This window comes from Schistocerca gregaria, unplaced genomic scaffold (genome assembly GCF_023897955.1).
Source record: "Schistocerca gregaria isolate iqSchGreg1 unplaced genomic scaffold, iqSchGreg1.2 ptg000496l, whole genome shotgun sequence".
Lineage (NCBI taxonomy): Eukaryota > Metazoa > Arthropoda > Insecta > Orthoptera > Acrididae > Schistocerca > Schistocerca gregaria.
This window is the reverse complement of record NW_026061901.1, coordinates 835,330-844,457: the sequence shown is the minus strand read 5'-3', so window position 1 is coordinate 844,457 and position 9,128 is coordinate 835,330. Positions and strand designations below refer to the sequence as shown.

General features: G+C 42.1%; 1 non-coding gene across 1 annotated transcript; it reads left to right on the top strand.

The window, feature by feature from the left end:
• The first annotated feature begins 311 nt into the window (after window positions 1-311).
• Trnat-ugu (transfer RNA threonine (anticodon UGU)) lies at window positions 312-386 on the top strand. Its single transcript has one exon. It is a non-coding gene; the product is annotated as a tRNA-Thr (tRNA).
• The last annotated feature ends 8,742 nt before the right edge of the window (window positions 387-9,128 follow it).

Here is a 9,128-nt window from a genome sequence, read left to right as displayed (position 1 = left end):
GGCCACATCGGCCGGTCTATCATGTATTCTAGAAGAGCTGCACGGTCGTCAGTGGCGCCTGTTCTTTCTAGAACAGTTACTATCTTCATATCTATGGTTAAACGTCACCCAGCCATTGACCTTCGTCTGTGCGAATGCGCACAGGCTACCGGAAATCTTACGGGAATCGTCACCTTAGTGTGAGCCAGTAATGAGTGGATGGACAAATACCTATTAAGTACATTACGTAATCGGATTGTGGGCGGTTCGGGGTGTGAGTCTCACGGGAAGCGTGCGAGGGATAAATTCCTGCAGTCGTGCTGTTCATTTGTGCCCTCGATAGCTCAGATGGATTGAGCGTCTGCCTTGTAAGCAGGAGATCCTGGGTTCGAGTCCCAGTAGCGGCACACTTTTCAGCTGTCCCCATCGAAGTATATCAACAACACCTGTCGGCAGCTGAGGGTTTCAATTAATTATCAGTTGTGTAGGTGATTCGATGAACCCTTTGCCAGGCACTTAAATGTGTTTTGCAGGGTATCCATATAGATGTAGATGATAACTCGTCCCGTGTCGCACGTGCTCAAAAGGATTCATACTGCAGAATGCATGCAAACATACTCACCGAAAATACGGACGAATATCAAGTGCAGGCTGCCGAGTGCTGCATATCCAGCTTAGACAGATCGGCTTTTCCTGCCAAGAAGAACAGGAAGTTGCTGTCTAGGAACAATCAGAGGTAGAGGAAGGGCTGATAAATACTCCTTGAATTGCAGACTAAACGTAAATAACGAAAATACATTTTTGGTAAAAATTGGTCAAAACATAATCGTTTGCCCTCCGTATTGGATTAGCTGTTTTGAATATTGAAAATCTGACTTCAGATTCGTTTTCAGGGACATTAAGAATATATGTGTAACACTCAGTTCATGCAAATCGAAGTAATAATATAACTAAATGTTTTCCCTAAACTTTGAACACTTTTTTTTTCGAGTAACGATTTTCTCAGAACGGCATGCAGCATAAATTAAAAGTGGTTCGATCTCTTAACTTCTACCTCTGACCCCTAAAAGTAAACACTTTTCTTAGGAACTTATAGCTATAATATGACATTTGTTAATATTAACTAATTTTTGTGTAGGCATAAGGAGTGAAACAAACCCCTCAAAATCGAACTCAAAGTTCGAATTAGCACTGTATCGTTAAATTTAAGGTTGTTTCATTGCGGTTAGGTATACGCTCCCATTAATTTTATGTATTATCGACTGATGTTATCCATTTTCAAGTTCAGAGAAATAATGTAGTATCAACTGATGTTACCCATTTTTGAATTCAGGTAACATCTGAGGTGCCACACTGCACGCACTCTGCGTACTCCAGTCTCGCAAGCCCTTGATCAAATCATAATTACGGGCGCCATTTTTTATTGAAAATCTAAAATTAAGCTCATAGTATTGTCACTCGTAATTCCCAAACAGATCGTTCGAATGTATTTTCATTGTCTCAAAAAAAATTTCAAATTTACCCTTTTTTGCTCATTTGTATGAGAACCTGGCCGTAACGCCGGAATATAGTCACTAGATTTTTTTTCAGAGACGCTGTACGTTCGCGAGAAGACTTTCGTTCTGCGCGTGTCGAAGGACATTCCTCAGATATTACTGTGTGTGTGCTACTCAGTCGTGCCATTTAAGTGTACATCTTTGCATAGTTTTCCTTTCACGATGTAAACAGTGTTCCGCTCAGTTGCTAACTGGCCAGTGAGTGGTTCCGAAGGTGTCGGATTTGCGGTGCGTTCGGTCTGCTAGGACAACAGCAGACTGGCGTGGTGCGATGGCAGAAGCAGACACTGAGGGAGCTAGCTGCTGGGACGCCAGCGAACAATTTATGCCAAGTAAGACGAAGAGGACTATTCTAAAATTACGAGCCGTCTAAAAAGTGTTTACCATTGGTAAATCTTGCTGTTGAGTCTGACAAAACTGACAGTTTTTCCTAGAGATACAGGAAATCCCCCCACCCCCACTCAATGAATATTTGGTTGTGATGACAGGCCGATTGGTAGTGTAGCCCGAGATCTAAGTTAGGTTGGAAGGTGGTAATTTGATTGAGAGTTGTTTACGCCAACGATTATGAATGCCGACTAAACGTTGTGCGAGCAGATTGCCCTGTAGCGTAGCCTAGTGTTTCCGTCCGCGCCACATTTAACACACTTTCTCTAACTGTGTACAAAAGTCTCACAACAGCCACGATAACTACGTTTCTGGTGGGGGGAGGGTAGAGTCCACTACGTAACTTTCACGGCAAATTTTAGTAACCGCATAAACTAACCGAAATAGAAGCGTAATTTTAACTATATTTCCTTTTGTGGGAAAATAATGGTTCTCCTCTTTCGGCAGCAACTGTAATATGTAGGCGACTTATTAGTTTTTTTTTTTTAACTCTGAATCATGATCTCAATAGTCGCAGTGCTTTTTTTACGTTACTTGATTTGTGGTCTATAGTAAACAATGCAACGAATTGGTAAATTCTTTGAAGTTTGACGTGTGTTACATAGACGACGTCTGCAATGTTCGTAAGGCCAAGTTTGCATATATTCGGTGTCTGTTTTTTTGGCCATGTACTGTATAATTAAGGGGAGGAGGATTATGTTCAAGGAGCAGTGCATTAGCAGTCTATGGAGAAATTGAGAATTTGGATCTAACGAACGGCATGCTCGGGCAGTTTGTGCTATTATGTTGACCACTGCGTAATTCGGACACAGTGATCATTGCCTCTCCCTAATAACCAGGGGACTCGGGTGCTAATCCTGGTCTGGCACGAATTTTCAACAGTGCCCATTGACTAAAGTCTGTGCCCATTGTATGCTAATATCATTGTTTCGGTGTTAAATTGTATTTTGTTCACGATACGTCGTTTAGCTTTTTCATGGATAACAGCTTTGAAAAGCGTACAGGTTGTAATGATATTCGCTCGTCGTTAGTCCAAGGCAACTATAGCGATTTATAAACACACTTGTAGTTCGTATTAAGCCTACATACTTAATAGTGTCCTGTGTTTCTTTACCAAGAACTACTTCGTAAGTAATTCCCCTGTAGTCGTATTTTGTTTTAGTATTTTGTTCAAATATTTATAGACTGCAGGCTTGGATGAAATATGAAATACATGTCCGAAGTTCCTGTTCATACTGCAGATACTGTTTCATCCGTACTAGGGCCCAAAACATTTCATCTAATACAGAAGGACACAATTTGTCTCGAGATTTAGCAATTTTTCGTAATAGAGGCCTTGCGTCGATATGTTTTTCTCTAATTCTTGTTTGGATTTAATCTTAAAACACACTAACTCTTCCACCACTTATTCGATATGTGTTTTCATCCCTTTCGTAGCCTAGAGTTCCTAAACGGTCGATAATATTAATAATTTCCTTTCTCAATTTTATTTTCTGTAAAATCTCCTGTTTATGGTTATTGCTAACATGTTTCACGTTCTCACTTTTATTATTTTTATTTTTCTAGTTTTGTGCCTTGTAGCCAAATTTTCTTTGAATCTGGTTTTCAATTCTGAAATAGTAACAGTTGAAGGTCAAGAGAAGATTGCGGTCTATTTGAGGAGAGTGGCTTGGAGATTTTTTATGACAGACGTATACAGGTCATGGGGATCCTTACCTATATACATTTACTTCGAGTGTGATGTAGCCCATTCTCTTGTCATGATCTCGGCTGTATCGTAGCACATTGTCTCGGTTACGTTGGAGATTTCTGTTGAGAGTTGCCGAAGTCAACGAAAGTGATTACAAAGTAAAGACTGTGCTAACAGAACGATCTGTATCGTAGTCCAACACGTTCTTTCTGTCCTTTTAAAGCCTCTTTTAATTAAAAATAACTAAAGCTGCAAGATACAATCACAAAAACTGTATTACGTAATAGAGTAATCCCAGACTATTGTTGTGTAACTTGTGTGCGTACACTATTTTTTTTTGTCAGTGAATATACACTTTTTTACTCATTTGCTGGGTTTCAGTTTTCCCCGTTTTCTGGCAAAAAACCTTTTCCTGTGAAGGGCCCATTAGCTTGTCGGTTATATTTGTGACATTCTCGACGGTCAGTAATTTCGTGATAGTCCATCCACCGGCGTCATTGTTAACATCGGATATAGATTTAAGTATTAGGAAGGCTAATATGAAGCTAATGCATGAGTAGGTCTAATAATTAATAAAAATAGGAATGCGGGTAAGCTACTACATACAGCATAGTGAACGCATTGTTGTGGCCAAGATAGCCACGAATCCCACGCCTACCAAAGTCGTAAAAGTAGTCTTCAGATGATGAAGAAATTGATGGAATGTGTGATGAGATAAAAGAAATCATTCAGATAGTGATGGGAGATGAAAATTTAATATTAATGGGTGACTGGAATTCGACAGTAGGAAATAGAAGAAAAGGAAACGTAGTAGGTGAATATGGAATGGGGGAAAAAAATTAAAGAGGAAGCCGCCTGGTAGGCTTTTGCCCAGAGCATAACTTAATCATAACTAACACTTGGTTCAAAAATCATGAAAGAAGGTTGTATACGTGGAAGAGACCTGGAGATACTGCAATATTTCATATAGATTATATAATGGTAAGACAGAGATTTAGGAACCATATTTTAAATTGTATGACATTTCCAGGGGCAAATGTGAACTCTGATCACAATATATTGATTATGAACTGTAGATTAAAACTGAAGAAACTGGAAAAAGGTGGGAATTTAAGGAGATGGGACCTGAAAGAACTGACAGAATCAGAAGTTGTACAGTGTTTCAGGAAGAGCATTAGGGAACGATCTACAGGAATGGGGGAACGTAATACAGTGTGATGGGGGATCTGAGTGGTGTACTGTCAAGGGGAGGGGGTTCCTCAGGGATCAGTGTTGGGGCCGCTATAGTTCCTTATTTATATAAATGATATGCCCTCAAGTATTACGGGTAACTCTAAAATATTTTTGTTTGCTGATGACACTAGCTTGGTAGTAAAGGATGTTGTGTGCAACATTGACTCCGTTTCAAGTAGTGCAGTACATGACCTCAGTCCATGGCTTGTAGAAAATAAACTAACGTTAAATCACAGTAAGATTCAGTTTTTACAGTTTCTAACACACAATTCAACAAAACCTGACGTTTTAATATCACAGCATAGGCATATGATTAGTGAAACTGAACGGTTCAAATTCCTAGGTGTTCAAATAAATAGTAAGGTGTTGTGGAAAGCCCACGTTCAGGATCTTGTTCAAAGACTTAATACTGCCATTTTCACTATTCGAACGGTACCGAAAGTGAGTGATACTTCGCCAAGTAAATTAGTCTACTTTGCTTATTTCCATTCACTTATGTCGTATGGTATTATGTTTTTGGGTAACTCTTCCCATTCTAGAAGGATATTTTTGGCTCAGAAACGAGAGGTTCGGGCAAAAAGTGGTGTGAGTTCACGAACCTCTTGTCGACCTCTGTTCAGGGAGTCTGGGTATTTTGACATTGGCCTCTCAATATGTATATTCCTTATTGTCGTTTCTTGTTACCAATATTAGTTTATTTCCAACAATAAGCAGCTTTCACTCGGTTAATACTCGGGAGAAATCAAACCTCCATTTGGATCGGACTTCCTTAACTCTTGTGCAAAAATGTGTGCAGTATACTGCTGCATCCATTTTCAATAAGCTGCCACTCGAATTCAAAAATCTTAGCAGTAATCCACGCGCTTTCAAATCGAAACTGGAGTGTTTCCTCATGGGTCACTCCTATTCTGTCGAGGAGTTAATTGAAAAATTAAGCTGATTCTCATTGTACTGCTGATAGCGTTTGCTTAAACTTATGGACTGATTTTCTCTCAGGTTCATGAACATGTATTTTTATCTGTTATTACTTTTATGTTGTAAGTTCATGTGTCGCCCTAACCGCCGTCTGCTTCACGTCTGCTGTGCAGCGAGCTACCTTAATTTAAGTATTAACTGTATTTTTCTTACTTGTCACTTCTTCTTCCGTGTGTTTTTGCTTTTGCTGCCTCGGAGTGTAGCGGCAGTGGGGAGTCTAGTGCGTCGCATGGTGCACCCCAGGTGTTAGATGCTTCACCCACTGTCCCTGCTGTCGAGACATCTTCGCGGGTACCGGGCGCGGCTGGCCACCCTCTCCCCAAGGGGAGTGGCGGGTTCAGCGGCGTTCGCGGCGCACGAGGCGGAGGGTCAATGTGGAGGCTGGCCGTGTGGCATCGCCCGCTCTGCCTGTGAATGGACATGTGGCTGCTCCTTCAGCAAGGTCCGAGCAGGCACACGGGGGGAGGGGTTTATTAGTTATTGGGAGCTCCAACGTTAGGCTGGTGATGGAGCCCCTTAGGGAAATAGCGGAAAGGTCGGGGAAGAAGGCCAGTGTTCACTCTGTGTGCTTGCCGGGGGGTCTCATCCGAGATGTGGAGGGGGCCCTACCGGCGGCGATAGAGAGCACTGGGTGCACCCGACTGCAAATTGTTGCTGATGTCGGCACCAATGACTCCTGCCGTCTGGGTTCAGAGGTCATCCTCAGTTCGTACAGGCGGTTGGCGGAGTTGGTGAAGGCGGAAAGCCTCGCTCGCGGGGTGGAATCAGAGCTAACTATTTGTAGTATCGTTCCCAGAACCGATCGCGGTCCTCTGGTTTGGATCCGAGTGGAAGGCTTAAACCAGAGGCTCAGACGATTCTTCGGAGAGCTGGGGTGCAAATTTCTCGACCTCCGCAATGGGGTGGAGAAATGTATGGTCCCCCTGAATAGGTCAGCCGTGCACTACACGCCGGAAGCGGCTACGAGGGTAGCGGAGTACGTGTGGAGTGCACATGGGCTTTTTATTAGGTTAGAGAATTCCCTCCCTAGGCCCGACAAGACGCCTCCTGAGACGCGGCAAGGCAGGAGTAGGCAAAATGCGACAGGGAATAACTATATTAATGTGCTAATAGTAAACTGCAGGAGCGTCTATAGAAAGGTCCCAGAACTGCTCTCATTAATAAACGGTCACAACGCCCATATAGTACTAGGGACAGAAAGTTGGCTGAAACCACATGTAAACAGTAATGAAATCCTAAACTCTGATTGGAATGTATATCGCAGAGAAAGGCTAGACAGTGAAGGGGGATTCGTGTTTATAACGATAAGAAGTGCAATAGTATCGAAGGAAATTGACGGAGATTGTAATTGTGAAATGATTTGGGTGAAGGTCACGGTTAAAGCAGGCTCAGACATGGTAATTGGATGTCTCTATAGGCCCCCAGGCTCAGCAGCTGTTGTGGCTCAGCACCAGAAGAATAATTTGGAAAATATTTCGAGTAGATTTCCCCACCATGTTATAGTTCTGGGTGGAGATTTTAATTTGCTGGATATAGACTGGGAGACTCAAACGTTCATAACGGGTGGCAGGGACAAAGAATCTAGTGAAATATTTTTAAGTGCTTTATCTGAAAACTACCTTGAGCAGTTAAACAGAGAACCGACTCGTGGGGATAATATATTAGACCTTCTGGTGACAAACAGACCCGAAATATTTGAATCAGTTAATGCAGAACAGGGAATCAGCGATCATAAAGCGGTTACTGCATCGACGATTTCAGCCGTAAATAGAAATATTAAAAAAGGTAATAAGATTTTTCTGTTTAACAAAAGTGACAAAAAGCAGATTACAGAGTACCTGACGGCTCAACACAAAAGTTTTGTCTCAAGTACAGATAGTGTTGAGGACCAGTGGACAAAGTTCAAAACCATCGTACAATATGCGTTAGATGAGTATGTACCAAGCAAGAACGTAGGAAATGGAAAAGAGCCACCTTGGTACAACAACCAAATTAGAAAACTGCTGCGGAAGCAAAGGGAACTTACCAGCAAACATAAACATAGCCAAAGCCTTGCAGACAAACAAAAATTACGCGAAGCGAAATGTAGTGTGAGGAGGGCTATGAGAGAGGCTTTCAATGAATTCGAAGGTAAAGTTGTATGTACTGACTCTGCAGAAAATCCTAAGAAATTTTGGTCCTATGTCAAAGCGGTAGGTGGATCAAAACAAAATGTCCAGACACTCTGTGACTAAAATGGTACTGAAACAGAGGATGACAGACTAATGGCCGAAATACTAAATGTCTTCTTCCAAAGCTGTTTCACAGAGGAAGACTGCACTGTGCTTCCTTCTCTTGAAGTCGCATAGTTGACAAAATGGTAGATATCGAAATAGACGACAGAGGAATAGAGAAACAATTAAAACCTCTCAAAAGAGGAAAGGCCGCTGGTCCTGATGGGATACCAGTTCGGTTTTACACAGTGTACGCGAAGGAACTTGCCCCCCTTCTTGCAGCGGTGTACCGTAGGTCTCTAGAATAGCGAAGCGTTCCAAAGGATTGGAAAAGGGCACAGGTCATCCCCGTTTTCAATAAGGGACGTCGAACAGATGTGCAGAACTATAGACCTATATCTCTAACGTCGATTAGTTGTAGAATTTTGGAACACGTATTATGTTCGAGTATAATGACTTTTCTGGAGACTAGAAATCTACTCTGTAGGAATCAGCATGGGTTTCGAAAAAGACGGCCGTGTGAAACCCAGCTCGCGCTATTCGTCCACGAGACTCAGAGGGTCTTAGACACGGGTTCACAGGTAGATGCCGTGTTTCTTGACTTCCGCAAGGCGTTTGACACAGTACCCCACAGTCGTTTAATTAACAAAGTAGGAGCATACGGACTATCAGATCAGTTGTGTGCTTGGATCGAGGAGTTCCTAGATAACAGAACGCAGCATGTCATTCTCAATGGAGAGAAGTCTTCCGAAGTAAGAGTGATTTCAGGTGTGCCGCACGGGAGTTTCATAGGGCCGTTGCTATTCACAATATTCATAAATGACCTGGTGAGTGACATCGGAAAGTCTCTGAGGCTTTTTGCAGATGATGCTGTGGTGTATCGAGAGGTTGCAGTAATGGAAAATTGTACTGATATGCAGGAGGATCTGCAGTGAATTTACGCATGGTGCACGGAATGGCAATTGAATCTCAATGTAGACAAGTGTAATGTGATGCGAATACATAGAACGATAGGTCCCTTATCATTTAGCTACAAAATAGCAGGTCAGCAACTGGAAGCAGTTAATTCCATAAATTATCTGGGAGTACGCATTA